Genomic DNA, 16325 nt, shown 5'->3' on the forward strand with positions numbered 1-16325 from the left:
CCGTTAGGAACAATGGGCCCTAGCATAAGGGGAAGCTGCACAGCAGAGTGTGGGGATTGCCCTGTTGATTCACAACAGAGGCTGGCGAATTGGCACAGGGACTTTGGTCATCAATATGATGAGGTCCTTGGGCTGAAGCATGGCAATTATCCTATTGCCTGGTGATTGTACCATGGTAAATAGAGCATATCTTTAGTTTTTACTGGACATAACCAAACAGAAAGTGGGATGAGCTATAGTTGTAGCAGGTAGGTAGTCTTCAGCAAGAGGACCACATGTCTGCTCCACTGGCCTTCCAATTTGCCACTGAGCCAAGAGTTGGAACTTGGTGGGTCCTCAGGAACATCTGAGAAAGAGGATGGCCACACTAGATAGAAGAAATGTATTGTTCCCGAGAGAGCTGCTGCCAGTTGAAGACAATACTGAGATAGATAGACAGGTGGCTTGAATCACTGTAAGGCAGTTTCCTAAGTTCTAACCTGGGAATCTCTGCAGTCATAGAAGGTCTTTAGTAAAGACTCTTTACCTCATCACTACATAGGGGCATGCTGGAAACTCAGGTTTTGAAGGATGCCCTGATTTAGCAGGAGAAGGTAGTAAAAGCAGAATGTGAAATGACAGTAAAATGCAATGAAACTGTAAGTGGTAGCACATTTTGTAAGGAGATAACTGTGAAATAATCTAACGCACCTCACTAGTGGATGTGGACAAAGCATAGAACTGAGGCACATTAACATTAGAATCTTTCAGTGAACACCACTATTCATGCATCTGTTTCATTTAAAGGCCATGTGTGTATTTTAATTAGAGTAACGGTTTTTCACAATAGATTAACCTGAATCATTGCTAATCAGAAAGAAAGAAAAGGAAGAGGAGGGAAAGGAAAGGAAAAGAAAATGTTTTTCTTCTTCCCAGCTAAATCCTTCTCACTTGTCCCAATTTCAAAATAATTTAAGAATCTTCTTCTTTAATCCCTTTCAGTAAATGAATTTTTGCTAATGTTAATTCCACCCAGTCTGTGGACGTATTTGCTACAGTTATGCATATGGAGAATCTCTTTGGGAGATTATTGGATCAACGTTTTTTGGAGATTACCCTAGAAAAATCTGATGCACAGTTGCGCTGCAATTGTCAAAAAGCTTGGGATTTCTCGGCTTTGATTACTTTTGATTTGTCTGAGGGGCTTTTAAATGAAATAGTTGGAGATTTCTTCCTGTTCAGATGTTTCTAATAGGATTACATTGTCTGTTCAGCACTCTGTCTTGAAAGTCGTACACCAAGCACTCTGCCATATTTAGCTCCAACTGCATCCTTGTATCTCAGTTACACATCTCATTAGTATTATCAAAGGCTATGCAAACTTCTGATTATCATTATACTCACCTTGAAATGTTCATTATTCTTTTCATCTTTAGTGCTTTCCCAGAGGAAATAATAACTAATACCACACCATATGGCAAATGGGATCCACTGCAACTCCACATGATTTGTGGAATACTGTCTCTCCTAACACAGCTATCTACATGCATATTGCAGGTGCCAGATAGTAAATAAATAGATGAATGGCATTATCTCTGGAACCAAAAGAGCACAGGGGAAGAGATGTTTTTATCCTTCTTCCCTTCCTATGATCTTTGCTTCTTTAGTTGTACCATCTCTGCCAAGTTTAGAAATGTTATTTTTTTTAGATTTGTATTTTATTTTGCTGTATTATATTTTTGGGCTTGGCCTCATGTTAGCTATCCCGAGTCCCCTCTGGGGAGATGGTGGTGGGGTAGTAATAATAATAATAATAAGATAGCAATCAGCAGAATCCTCCCAGCCAGTACAAGCAGAAACCATGCAGTAGAGGGATTCTGTGAGTTGTCCAAAAATATAACTTTTTCAAACCGATGTCAGACACAAACAAATCCTCTTCTCTCACACAAAGGAATTTTATGGATATGTAAAATTTATTCTGTACAATTCAGACTGAGAGTATACCCATGCTTAGGACTATGCAGCACTTCTGCTCACCCTTACCTTTAATATAGGTTGTTCATCCCTAACCTGGAATTCCCAAATCATCCATAAGAGTGGCTGAGATAGTGATACCTTTGCTTTCTGATGCTTCAATGAACCCAAACTTTGTTTCATGGACAAAATTTGTTAAAATATTATATGTATTTATTTTCAGGCTAGGCATATAAGATATATATGAAGCATAAATGAATTTTGTGTTCAGATCTGGGTCCCATCTCCAAGGTATCTGATTATGTATGTATATGCAAATATAGGTATTCCAAAACCTGAAACCCAAAACCTCTGGTGACAAGCATTTCGGGCTATGTATGCTCAACCTGTAGGTATATGAAAACGCATATCGCCAACATGATACCACATGAAAATCTAGTAGTTAGGATGTTGGAGTAGTTAGGATGTTGGTGCATGATCTGAAAGATTCATGCCTCTACTAAGTTATGAAATATACTGTGTAGATTGGCTCAGTTACACTCTAGTTTACTCACCCTTGCCATTTTCTGTCCTAATTTGTTTTAAAAATCGAACCTTGAACACACTGGAAGGGGGATGGGATGAAAAAGTAAATGCAATTGAGAATAAGCATTTTCTCTTTCTCCCCAACTTCAATTTCGATTAAGTCTGCACACATTTAACAAACCAATAGATTTAACAGACCAGGACTTCCTCAGCACTCATCCTTCCTAACCAGAGACTTCAACCCCTAAAAGCTAAATTAAAGAGATGGCAGGAAATACATGCCTAATACGCTAAGGGATACAAGAACAGCACACATTCTATGACACCTTCTACTACACAGCCAGAGGCAGTAACTGAAGATTTTGGGGACATGATCATAATGAAAGGGCAGATTACTTCACTGCAGTATACCGTTATTTAATTCCCTGACAAGGGACTTAATTTCAGAAGATATTTTGCTTTCTATTTTGAAAGCTAACAGCCCATAAGGAGAGGATGTTGTGGAAACCGAATACTGACAGACATGAAAACCTATTGCAACAGGAGTACTGATGGCAGAAGCAGACCCTCTGAGGCCCCTGAACTATGGTTGGGGGTTGTGGACAACCGCTGAGGTTCTTTCATCCTTATCTATCTACAGCAGTGGTTCCCAACCTTTTTTTTGACCAGGGTCCACTTGACCAGGGACCACTTTGACCAGGGATCACTCTCCAACATTAGTACAAAAGCATTATGAATAAGTATTTGGTCAAATTTAGATTCGGTTTGGTTATTTGGGGCACTGATTCAGAAAATTACATTGGATAGACCACATCAGCTCTAGTTTCTTATATAGAATATATGCGATTTGGTAGATGCCATCTGCTCAGCCATAGAAAACCATATTTAATAATCTTGAGCTGACGTGGTTTATCCAATGTAATTTGCTGAATCACTCCAAATAATCTCAGGAACAGGCCTAAAAATGAAGACACTAAGGTGCACCCGTTTCTAGGCATCACATGGAATGGCTCCACTCAAGGAGAGGAAGGAGGAGGAGAAGCCTTTTGTGGGTAATCAGCCTCTCCCCTCCCAACATGCCTCAGCACTATAAGAGGGTTTTGTGAGACCATCCGCTCCCGTTGCAACGGTGTAGTAGCAGTGAGGCTGCGGACCATATTTTAGTTTTTGAGGACCACTGGTGATCCACAGACCACAGGTTAGGAACCATTGATCTACAGCAACTTGGAAGCCATTCTAGGAATGTGTGCAGAATGTATGTCTCCTCCACCCCAGTCCTGTCCTCGTGCCTTTTGTTTTGGTAGTTCTTTCTCTATACGTACCCTAGGAACTAGGAAAGTTCACAATCTTCATTTCTGGTGAATTGAGCTAAATTATAATAGTAACTACCCCATTACGTTGATTTTTAGATGGGTTGTTGTTTGTCTCTTCTGTCAGGTAGTCCTTCTAAGCTTCTGTGTGCATATGTGTTCATTGCTTTGCAAAAGAAGTCTAGTTTTGCGCAGACATTTGTCAGCACAAATTGTAGAAACCTTGAAGCTACACCATCCATCACAAACACTCCTCTCAAGCTGGAAGCAAAAAAATCATGGAAATTAGAGATTCTTAGCAGGCTGTCTGGACATGTCAAACCATCATTTCTTCCACAGATGTGAGATGTGTCCACACATCTAGACAGAAGCCTGTAAAAAGAAGTCTTGTTTATAGAGTCTTATTTGCAGAATCTACACCCATAGAGTTCCTTCAACAGACTTCTTATTAGGGCACCTTGCACAAATGGGGTTCCCATTCACAGAGATAGTACATGGATATATAACACACTTCCTTGCAGAGAGTCACTCACAATGCACAGGGACAGAACTCACAGGGGCATGTCAAGAGGATGCATGGAGGGGAAACATCTCACATGATATATTCATCTTTTGAGGGTTTTTTGGTGAGGAATCTCAAGTTTTAGAAAGAAATGTATGGATCACTTACCCAATGTTTCAAGATGTTCTGTTTTTTCTGTTTGTATTCTGTTTTTGGATATTTTGGCATGGTTCTATCTCATCTGTATTGTAGTAGTTCTTCATTATCTGCTGAATTTGACTGGGTTTTCCCCACTCAACACCAAAGCTGTTTGGGCTGCATGTTGTCGAACCTGTGTGGTTATAAAAAGAGAGAGAGTGTCAGAGAGATATGCATTTTATATCAGAAAAGCTGCTAAAGCCCCTTTTAGATGTATACAATCTATGGGATCTCTCAGCAAAACTGGTTCCCTGAAAAGGAGAGAGTGAAATTAGTTCTAGTTCATAGAATGTCTGCCTATTCAAGACTGAGGCCACATGCACTTTGTGTCATTGGAATGCTGACGGATTTTGATCAGCCCACATTTCAAGACAAGTAGATGTGGTCTGAACCTCATAGGCTAATATGCAGATCAGAATGCAATAATAATCTGAATTTTGCAAAGCTTTTGGCACATAAAACATACCAACATTTATTTAAAATATCTATTTTGTGTGATGTTGTAAGTTAAGAAATCAACACCTGTCCTGGCAATAAATGTATTTACTCACAGCTGCAAAAAGATACTTTAACATTTATTTACACTATATATATATGGCTTGATTGATCAAGAAAAAAAAATGGTTCTAAACTCGTTTTGTATATAGGGGCGTTGGCAGTTCAATTTTGAAATCATTTCCGAAATTTTCTTTAAAAAAAGATTGGAAATACGAATCGCTTCCTTTGTTTCGTTAATGGAAGGTGCCCCTCCCTCCAGAACCATGAAAATCTCGTAGTTTCCCTTCCTTCCCTTGCCGTGAGCTTCCATTCAGAAGGGAGAGGTGGGCGTGGCCAAGCACAGCCCTTCTTGGAGGCCTCGCTCCCAGCGACCTCCAAGGAGCGCTGTGCTTGGCCACGCCCACCTCTCCCTTCTGCATGGAAGCTCACGGCTAAGAGAGCATGATGTGCCTAACATCACCTAATATGCTTTCATGGCCAAGCAGCGATTCAAACTCTGGTCTCCCAGAACCCTAGTTCCTCACTGAAACCATTACTCCATGCTGCATCTCAGTCTATGAATAGCAAGGCTGAAGAGAATTCTCAGTGCTTTGTGATTAACTTTGCAGAGTAATAAATAGGGAACGCGGGACTACTTCTTCGATAATGCTTTGAAATCCCCCCCCCCCCCCTTGCATCTCAAGGGGGAAGAGATGATGGACTTCATCACATGGAGGTTCTTGATGCAGGGGAGAGCAGGGGGCTCTGTAGGGCAGTGTGGCAAATCATAGAGCAGTGGGGTGAATCCATCGCCCAGCACCCTGACCACCCGCTTGCCCATCACATGTTGGAAAGCACACAGTTCTGACATGCTCCTGTGCTGTCCCATGATTTTCTATCTGAACATGGATAGTTTCCCATGATCAGAATTACCCCTCATAGAACACTTTGCTGATGTAACCGGCAAGGAGTCTGCTGGAAGTAGCTGTACATCATGGGATGAGATCCGCGGTGCTCTGTGCCAGCTGTGTGGGTGAAGTGTTCTACAATGGGGAATTTTCCCCATGTGATGAGGTTTGATGTCCTCACCCACAGATGTGCAGGTGGAGGGGATCAGAGGGGCCTCCTTTCTAGAATGGATTCTGAATTGTAGATACATGCAATATCAAGCAAGAGTGATGTTCATTTCCAAAGCTCATCTTGTAGCACACTATGTGCTCCCCGGCACTTAGTTTGGCACCCACTAATTTAGCCTGTTGAGTAAAATACAGTTGCAAGTGAGACGCAATGCACAGACCAGCTCAGATGTACAGTGTTCCCTCACTTATCGAGGGTATTACGTTTCACGACCACCAGCAAAAAGTGAAAATCTATACAGTAGGGACACAGGATTCTGGAAGAGGCAGCCAGGCTCCTGCTTCTGCAGCCGCTGCCACTGTTGCCACCCGTTTTGCTTGCTCACCCCTCCCCCCTCGCTATTCACCGAGCCGAGTCCTGGTTCTGCTGCTGGGACCAGACCTGGTGAGTGAGCAAGGGGGGAAGGCGGGTGAGTGAACAAGTGAGGGTGGCAAGGGCAGCAGTGGTGGCAGAAGCAGGAGTCTGGTCACCTGTTCCCGGATCCTGCTTCTGCTGCTACTTCTGCCCTTGTGGCCCTCCCTCCCTTGCTCATTCACATGCCCTCCCTCGCTCGCTACTCACCAGGCTGGGCCCGGTGACAGAACCAGGACTCAACCCAGTGAGTAGAGAGCGAGGGAGGATGGGTGGGTCAGTGAGTGAGGGAGTGAGGGCCACAAAGGCAGAAGTGGCGGCTGAAGCAGGAGCCTGGAAGAGGTGGCCAGGCTCCTGTTTCTATCACTGCTTCTGCCTTTGTGGCCCTCCCTCCCTCATTCACTGACTCACCCTCCCTTGCTCACTCACTACTCACCGGGCCACATCCCAGTGGCAGAAGCAGGACTTGGTCCTGTGAGTAGCAAGGAAGGAAAACTGCGAAACAGCGAGTCCATGAAAAGCGAACCGTGAAGTAACGAGGGAACACTGTATATGCGACAAGATGAGATTCCTTCAAACTTTTCCTGCTATTTGCACTTCTGAAAGTTAGACCTCCCCATCTTTCCACTGTAGATGTTTCACAGAAACACACCAATTCAGATTTGCAAAACACCCTGCTGCTGTTCTCTTCTTGCAGAGCACCACAATTAATCATGTCTTAACATAATTTGGAGAGGGGTCGTGTGCAATGTATTTCCATCAAGCATGCCACATTCTATTAAAAGTATCCAGATTTTCATAGCAAGAATATTAAATGAAAGGAGCTCATAATTTTGCCTGGAAAGGCATGTACTACACCAAAAAGGGAGAGAGTTATTTTGATTAGTTTACAGAACCCATCTGTCATTTCCCCACTTTCAGCTATTTAAGGACAGCAGAGGGAATGGAGAAAGAAGGATATTTATTTTGGACGATGAAACCTGATTTCTTACTCTTTAATTTGACAAGGATTCAGAAGAAGATTCTAATTCACAAGAAGAGACACATGCTTGTTGCTGACCAGCAGGCTTTTAGAAATTTGCAAGATTAATTAATATAGTTGCAGATGAGCAGGTGTGCACTGCAGTAATTTACAATGTGAAGTAGGAACCAAGATGTTTGATGAGGCCGATACAGAAGTAAAGGTGCCTTCCTGACATCCTTTTCAGAAAGATCAAATAGTTTTACTCTAATGACAATACTCATTTTGAAATTAGACACAGTGAGTGGGAAGATCTTGTGCCGATGTTACATATTCATGCCCTGAAATATGCAAGTTTCTGTTGGTTTTCTTTATTATTTTTTATAGTAAAGAGATGAAAGTTATTTCATCAAAACTGAAAAAAGGCAAATGGGAAACCCAGAGTTCCTTATTTGCTATGCAATAATTCAAAGAGGCAAAAAATTTATAAGGCGACATGGATGTGATGGCAATCAAGGAATGCATGAAATAAGCACATTGCACTGAAACCATCTGGAATGAGCAAAACTCAATTTAGTCAAGTCTCAACTATTTATATGTTCTGAGTTTTATCTACTATAGTCTTCCTACTTTGAGGGCCCCAGTAGGTGAAGGGCTGATAAGGAAATACCATAAACAAACAAACAAACAAACAAATAAATAAGACCTAATTTGGGTCCAAACTAGAGGAACCTGTGCTGATAGCTGGAAAAGTCTCTGGGACATTTGTGGTTTTTTTATGGGGAGGGAAGTGATACATAAGCAAAGACCACCATCCTTTCTCTTTCCCCCAACAAAGTTCTTTGAGGAAAAGCTCAGCAGTATTGTATGTGTGATGGACTCCCTTTCCTCCTATTCCTCACCAATATGTATGTGCAAATGCAGATAAAAAATCTGATAAAATCCTAAATCCAAAAAACATCTCCTGGAAACATGGTCAGTGGCTATGATGGTTGGGACACTCTGGAACCAACAAAAACTCACATTTCCAAACTCTAGTCTCATTCAGTGACACTCCAGCTGGTATCTTAATTTACATGCTACCCCTTGCTTTCTTGCTTTACTCATTATTTTCAAAGTGCAAGAGCTTGTCAAATTAAGCTTTACTAAATCTGTGGGCTTCATACCATCCATCATGGCAGTAATATCCTCAAATGACTCCTATGTGTTAGTAAAGCATGACCTTCTCTGCCTGAATCTATACAGGCAACTCTTAATCAAACTACATTCCCAGGTATTCACCAGTCAGTTCCCCTTTAAAAAACAAACCAACAACTCCTACTTTCTCTTAGCAATTTCCGTGCTTAGTTTCATGATTTTCTAACTAATCTAATCCTGCATTTTGGCTTAATACTTAAAATGTACTTCAGCAGCACGTAGAAAGATGATTTCTACATTATGTACTGGTTGTTTTAATCTGTATTGATTGTATACATTGTATTTTAATAAGTTGTTGCTCTCCACTGCAATAATCCATGGAAAGAGGCAGGTAAGAAATAATCACCATCATTCAACTGAAGGCCCCTTTTATTTCCAATTTCAATCATTGGTAAGCTTGGTAGTAAAAGGTCAGTACATCAGAGAGAAGGAGCACCACCTCTGTCACTCCAGATTAGAGAAGTCTGTAGCTGCTCTTACCACCAGTTTGCTGTGGCCTCTCTTCTTTGAGAACAGCTGCCTGTCTGTATCAGTGGTTCCCAACCTTTGGTATGCCAGGTGTTTTGGACTTCAACACCCAGAAATCCTAGCCAGCTTACCAACTCTTAGGAACTGTGGGAGCTGAAGTTCAAAACAACTGCAGAACCAAAGGTTGGGAACTACTGCCTGGAAAGACCATGAGCTCACTGCAGGAACAAGCCCCAAGATCTAGGTACTGAGTCAGTAGCTGGGAAATCACTATAGCCCTTACCTGCTCCTCTGCCTTAAAGGGGATAAAGGGGGCTTTTTGGGTGACAGGTGACACCAAAGGAGGTTGATCTTTTGGGAGAACTATTTTTGAGGGTGGAGCAAGGGTGAGGGCTAGATTTCCTGTTTGGGAGGTACCCTGCTTGGGAGAGGAAGATTTCCTCCCTTTCTACTTTAACTATATTTCTTTAAACTGTTTTTCTGTCAACAAATGCACCAATACAGAGTATTTAGAAAGCATGGGAGTAGCCAAAGGAGCAATCATGGCAAGATTTATAGGTTGAGGGAGTAGGGAGACAGAGCTTCAACTTGGGAGGAAGGGAGAACTTGAGTGTCAGTCGCTCCTAAACTGCTCCACATCCAATAGTTTGAACAGTTTTAGAAACAGGCTCTGTGAGCTGAGAATGCTGCTGCTTCATAGTAGATCAATAAATAGAAAAATACAATTGATCAAGGATTTGACTTTGGCTGGGCATGTTGACCTGGCTGGATGAAACTGGAGAGACCTGATGTATTCCAGCTTTATCTACTTGGGTTCCCAAAGGAGCAGTAGGAAGTGTAGTGGTCCATCAGGATTCCATCTCGTGCACTAGGTGTTGTAGCCCATTGTCTGCTGGGTCCAAATGTGTTTTTTTGAAAATGGGTGGTCAGGATAAAATAGGGATTCTCTTTGTGTATCACCTACTTTGGTGCTCAACTGCCTCCCTTTCTGAACTGGCTTAGCTGGTGTTGGAAATGATGTGGCAGTCCCCTCAGCTAATTATGCTTGGGGACACCCAACATTTGTGCAAAGACCTCACCGCCAGAAGCAGCTCAGGTTTTCATAGCCTCCATGACAACCATACATCTGTCCTAAGTAGTTTCTGGTAGATTTGTGGGAAATATTCCATAAGTATGGATAATAGTGAAGGAACTTTCTTTAGTTCCATTATAAGATTTAGACTCACTGGAACTCAAAGCCTCTATAGGGGAGGGAGGCTGATTAAGATGATCCATTCTAGGAGGATCATGGATCAGGATGGATTCATGATTGCTCTTGGAGAGCTTCCTGTTGACTCAGTAGGTGATTTTGCCAAAGCCCTGGCTAAGCTCTGGAATAAGGAAAAGACTAATAAGCCAGTTATTCCTAAACATCCACTTCCATGATCTTTCTTGTTATGCAGTTTTCCATTTAAGCAATGCATAAAATGTTAGACACAAGAAGAAAATGTGCCCTGGAATATGCATATGGGCAAACCATATTGCCTAAGAAAAATGTTTTTCTATCAATTATGGAAAATGTTCACATTGGAAGACGTGCAAGAAAAGGAATACAATTTTTCTCATGGACTTAAAATGATGGTAGAAATGATCCATAAATGAACTTAGGATGTGAAAATGGGTAAACAAAGTTGAACTGAAACTGACAGATTGATACATTAGTGTACAAACATCCTGCTTTCTTCCTTCTACTGAGAAATGATAGTTGTGAACGGTGGGTGATCAATTCTTACTTTGGAAGACTGAACAGCCGAGTATGGCGGTATGCATTGATGCTCCTATACAATGTTGTTTTCACATAAATGTATTTATATATTAAAAAGTGAAAGCAAAAAATGGTCTAACTAAGCATGATGTGACACACTGAGCAAATAAGGAAAATCATGGCTTCCAAGTTGAGCTTATTTGACTCTATTGTGAATATTTCCAATTATGCCCTCTTTGCTTTTGTATATTCCCTTCCCCCTCCTCCTATGTCTCATTTTCATTTCCTCTGCCTTTTCTACAATCTCAGCTTATTTCTTGTTCTGTGTCCTTTGAAGCAGTATTTATCATCATTTTCAAGCGAAGAATACTGTGAGTGTAGAACAAACAAGTTTACATAAACCAGTAAAATGATCAGATAGGCTCTTTGTTTTATTTACATTACATAGTTCAATAGCCACTGTTGCTGCATCAACTTCTAAACAAATATGTTTGTGTGTTTTTAAATCAATAATCCTTTGGTAAACTTGAGTCAACGCTCAAGTACAGCACTTTGCTGTACTACATTTCTGCATAATTATAATGATATGATTTCATGCATTCGGCTGAGATAGAAACTCTGGGCAGATCATCTTTAGGTGATGACAACAGGTGCACTGGGAGGATGTAAGAGATATGTAAGGCCAGCACTTCCTACAGTGCCTCCACACAAATACAGTTGGCCTCCCATTTCCACATGTATCCATGGATTCAATCAGCCATACCTTTAAAATATTTTTTAATCCAGAAAACAAATCTTAATTTTGCCATTTTATTAGAAGGACACAATTTTGCTACACTGTTTTATATATAATAGGGATCCATACAGTTTGGTACCAAAACCCCAGCCGATACCAATGGGCCACTATAGTTCATGTATCCACAAGTGATGTCACCTTGGTCATAACGGATTATGATATGCACACTTCCATAGAACTGAATGGGCATCGCCTATTTCAAACAACAAACCTACAATGTGCTTCTCTGTGTGATGTTTTATTCAACAACCCCATGGAAAAGTAATCATGCTGAAGGTCACTGGCAAGTACAGCAATCTTTCTCTCTGAACCAAAAAGTACAATACTAATCAAATCTCGATAACATGTTGATTCCAGAATTCTAAGGAATTCTCTCTTAAAATGTATTTTTACACTCAACTTTTAAGAGTTGGATTTGACCATCTGAGAATCCATTCAATTCTCTTGGTTAGTCCTAATTAGAGGTGATGCATTGAATCAATTGTTGCATGATGATGTAATATGTAGGTGAATGTCATTGGGTCAATAAACCTTCAATGCACCTAAGGGCCCTTCCACACAGCCTTATATCCCAGAATATCAAGGCAGAAAACCCCACATTATCTGAGTCTGGACTCAGATAACCCAGTTCAAAACAGATATTGTGGGATTTTCTGCCTTAATATTCTGGGATATAGAGCTGTGTAAGGGCCTTAACAATACAATTTGGGCATAGAGCGAGGGGCCCAAAATAAGGCATAGGAATGAAATTTCCTTCTTCCTTTCCAGCCCTCAGACCAAAGCCACAATGAGAACAAATCCTGTTTACAACAGGGGAGTGGAAAAAATTAACCCAGTTCCTCAAGGTCTGTGAAACAATGGCCCCTTCCACACAACCCTATATCCCAGAATATCAAGGCAGAAAATCCCATAATATCTGCTTTGAACTGGGTTATCTGAGTCCACACTCAGATAAGGTGGGATTTTCTGCCTTCAAATTCTGTGTGGAAGGGCCCTATGAGAATGGGTCTGAAAAGCAATGGACAGAACCAGCAAGAAAATGGTACGAACCATATTTTTGCTACATTTATGGGTTATAAGACAAATCCAGCAATGTAGAGTGCACTTTGAAATAAACATGAGCAACTTTTCTAAAGTGAATGCCAAACTACAGTCCTGTCAGTGCATTATTTTGTACTATTTTTGGCTTCCATGCACTTCCATGATCAACCTATGGCAGATATTGACCACAGAGTCATGCTGAAGGAGATAGAGTTTCCCATACGGAACACAACAAATATATCCAGAATTAATGAAGTTTGTAAAAAAAAAGAGCTGAAAATGTGGAAGGCCAACTGCGTAGTCAAATCAATTGAGTTATGATGAAAGCATTATCAAAATTATTTCATTCCCAACAAAATGCTTGCAAATATTGTGCCTTAGGTGGTCTTTCAAAATTTAGCTTAGGTTTCAATTTATGCAACAGTTTAGATAAGAGTTTACTGACACAGAAAACACTCTGAAACATTTCACAGAGTTGATGGAAAATATTTTATCCTACAGAAATCCCTACAAAACTTTAACATGGAGAATACTCTCCAGTGAGCCACAGTTGTAATTACAGTTGTAATTATCTTTATCAGTTGTAATTATCATTTTCATTTGATAATGATAATTACAACTGCAGCTGTAATCATGTGGCATTGGGGACTTTCTCTGCATGTGCGTTTGTGTGATTTCAGGCTTTTGAAATTGGGTTGTGTGAAGTGTGAGCTTGAAATTGAACATTTTAGTGGTGATGGTGAATGAGGTGCCATTATCTCTATGATTATATCCATGGACAGTTGGTTCATATTTCTTTTGATTGTTAACATTTTTGAAAGTCAGTGGCCAAAGGCTGGGGACAACTTTTTGCTCCAATGCTTTGGTATTAGGTCAGTCCTCAATCCCATGGCAAATACACCACAAGACCAAAGTCATTCAAAAGGTCCATGCCATATCCGAATCCCCCTGTAAAGGAGGCCTGGATTTACAAGACCATTATCACCAAAATTTCAGTTAAATGAGGCGAAGGATGAAACTGACAGAACATTTTGTTAAAGAGCAGATTTGAGATGGTGATTTGCTGGATTGTTTTCAAAAAATATGTTATCTTCACCAAGAAAGAATTTTTGGAGAAATGAATACAAAGCTGCTTTTTCCACGAGCACCAACTGCAATGAGGAAGCAAATTGGGTGGTGGTGGGAATATTCAGTTTGGTCTAGTTCCAAACCATTTTAAATACTATGTCCATAGATATATTTTTCTGCACAAGTAGATGATTCAGATGACAGTCTGAATCTGATCAAGAGTCTGTGGAAAGGTGACACAAGCAATTAACTGTCAGGTGATATGTGTGCATTTACAAATGCAACTCTTTGCTTTGTATACTTCATAAATCTCCAAACCCTCCTTTCTCAATTTTGCCTCCCTTGGAGAAATTATTTAGAAAAGCAAAAAGTTGGGAAAAGGACAGACTCAGCCGAAGGGAAGTCAAAGCTGGTTCCAGGGAACATTTGACATTCATAACTTTTCCTTCCACAAAAGGGGTGGGAAAGTATTAACATTTTCCGAATTACAGGTGTGAAAATTAAGTCTGCTGGAGGCATGTGTCTAAAATATGTATTATGTGTTTGAAAACCTTTGGAATGGTAGAAGTCAACCTAGGGAATGCACAACAACACTGAATAATGAAGTAATTAATGAACCAGAAAATGACAGGTAGTGGCCTCCGATTGCAGGGTGCCTCAAATATAAAGTGATGCCAGTATGTAAGCTGTTGTTAATTGTGGCCACATAGAAGTGTGTCATGCAGTGACAAGCTTTCAACACAGCGACTGCATTTCCAGTATAAATTGACTAAATGTTTTATGCCTTAATCATAAAATAACCAAATGCATTTTAAATCAGGATATTAAAGTTCTGAAGTGGAAATCATTTAAATCCTTAGGAAATGACACAACTGATCAAACATTTTAAAAAAAGGAAAAGAAAAAAATCCCACAATTAAAGAGTGTTTTAAAATCCAGTTTTGAAAATATATACACAAATAAATCTACATTTAGAAACATGGCACTTGACATGGGGCTTTGTATAAAGTCCCGTGAGCTAAAATTGTTGTGATTGCTGTTGGAATAATAATAGCGACTTATAAGAGATGAAAAAATTACAGCGTGCCCTATACATTTGCTAGGGTTGAGGGTACAGGACTTCCGCAACAGTTCAAAGAAAACCATAAACAACATAATCATTCATTTCTTTAGTTCAGAGAACACCTTGCTAGGAAACTCTAGGCCTTATGCTGGGGGCCGATTTCATTTGATTCAGCTGATTACCCTACAATGAGAAAGACCCAGATTTCCATGTGGTGAAAAACTATCCTCAGATCAGGCACTAATGCTAACACAAGGTCCCCAAGTCTTGTGAATGTTTCCTAGTTTCATTTTTTTACTTATAAAAGGGTAGAAATGGGGAGATGTGAAAAAGGGAAAGGAAATTAAAATAAAAGAAGAAAGGAACTCTGAAGAAGAAGAAAAAGATATAAAAGAAAAGATTCTATTTATTTAGGATGAATCCAAACAAAGACATCTTGTAGAGTAGACCTACATATAATATGAGGGATCTGTTCCAGGACTCTTTCTACAATACAATTTTCACAGATCATCTGGAACTCTATTTTCTTACCTGAAATAAATACCAGCTCAACTTCTAGAATTTTCTATGTCTGCTTTTATAGAAGCAACTATCATTTTTAAATATATATATATATATATATATATATATATATATATATATGCATAGTGGCCTAAATCCAATCACTTGTCCTGACTAGAACAGATTGATCAAATTAGTGGCAGAATGACAAGTCAACATTTGTGAAACTCCAATAGAGTCAGTGAGTCTACTCCAGCTGGCATCAAGAACTGGACTCAGCCCTATATTTAAACTGTTACTACCACCACCACCACAAAAAAAAAATCCCCATGGTGGTGGCAATGATACAGCCCAGGGACCAAACAGGAACGTGATAGTGGAGTGAGGAAGAAACTAGGAGCCCTTCCACACAACCCTATATCCCAGAATAGCAAGGCAGGAAATCCCACATTATCTGAGTATGGACTTGGCTAACCCAGTTCAAAGCAGATATTGTGGAATTTTCTGCCTTGATATTCTGGGATTTATGGCTGTGTGGAAGGGCCCCAGGAACATTTGTCCCTCTCAGGGCCTTTCCACATAGCCATACAACCCAGAATATCAAGGCAGATAATCTACGATGTCTGCTTTGAACTGGATTAGCTGAGTTCACACTGCCATATAACCCAGTTCAAAGCAGATAATGAGGGATTTTATACAGTTGTGTATAAAAGATAAAAGTCCTCCTCTAGAGAGCAAATATATGATGCTTCAGTAAAATACCTGAAGACCCTGATGAAAATGAGGCTCAGCCAGAGGTATTGGGGCAGCCAACAATAAAGGTCATGCTGCCCTTAACCAAGTTAAGCATGGCACCAGGTGGTGTCACAGCCATTGGAATGCCAAATTGCAAATATTTCCCATCAGAAAGAAATATTCACTAGTCTCCTTAGTAGAAAGCACAGCAGAAATTAGTAAATTCCCCTCTCCAAAATGTTATGGTGCATAGTTCCCAAGAGAAGCTAATTTACTTTGACACTTTGGGGAGAATATT

At 40.3% G+C, this 16325-nt stretch overlaps 1 protein-coding gene across 7 annotated transcripts in view; it reads right to left on the bottom strand.

Moving 5' to 3' along the window:
• Positions 1-16325, bottom strand: part of B3GALT1 (beta-1,3-galactosyltransferase 1) — a 391634-nt gene that overhangs the window by 203652 nt on the left and 171657 nt on the right. For all 7 annotated transcript variants that reach the window (XM_060778436.2, XM_067471829.1, XM_067471826.1 and 4 more), the window contains one exon: positions 4459-4621. The gene's annotated coding sequence lies outside the window, so the exon portion shown is untranslated. The remainder of the gene's footprint in view (positions 1-4458; positions 4622-16325) is intronic.

This window comes from Anolis sagrei, chromosome 1, assembly GCF_037176765.1.
Source record: "Anolis sagrei isolate rAnoSag1 chromosome 1, rAnoSag1.mat, whole genome shotgun sequence".
In the NCBI taxonomy this organism is placed as follows: domain Eukaryota; kingdom Metazoa; phylum Chordata; class Lepidosauria; order Squamata; family Dactyloidae; genus Anolis; species Anolis sagrei.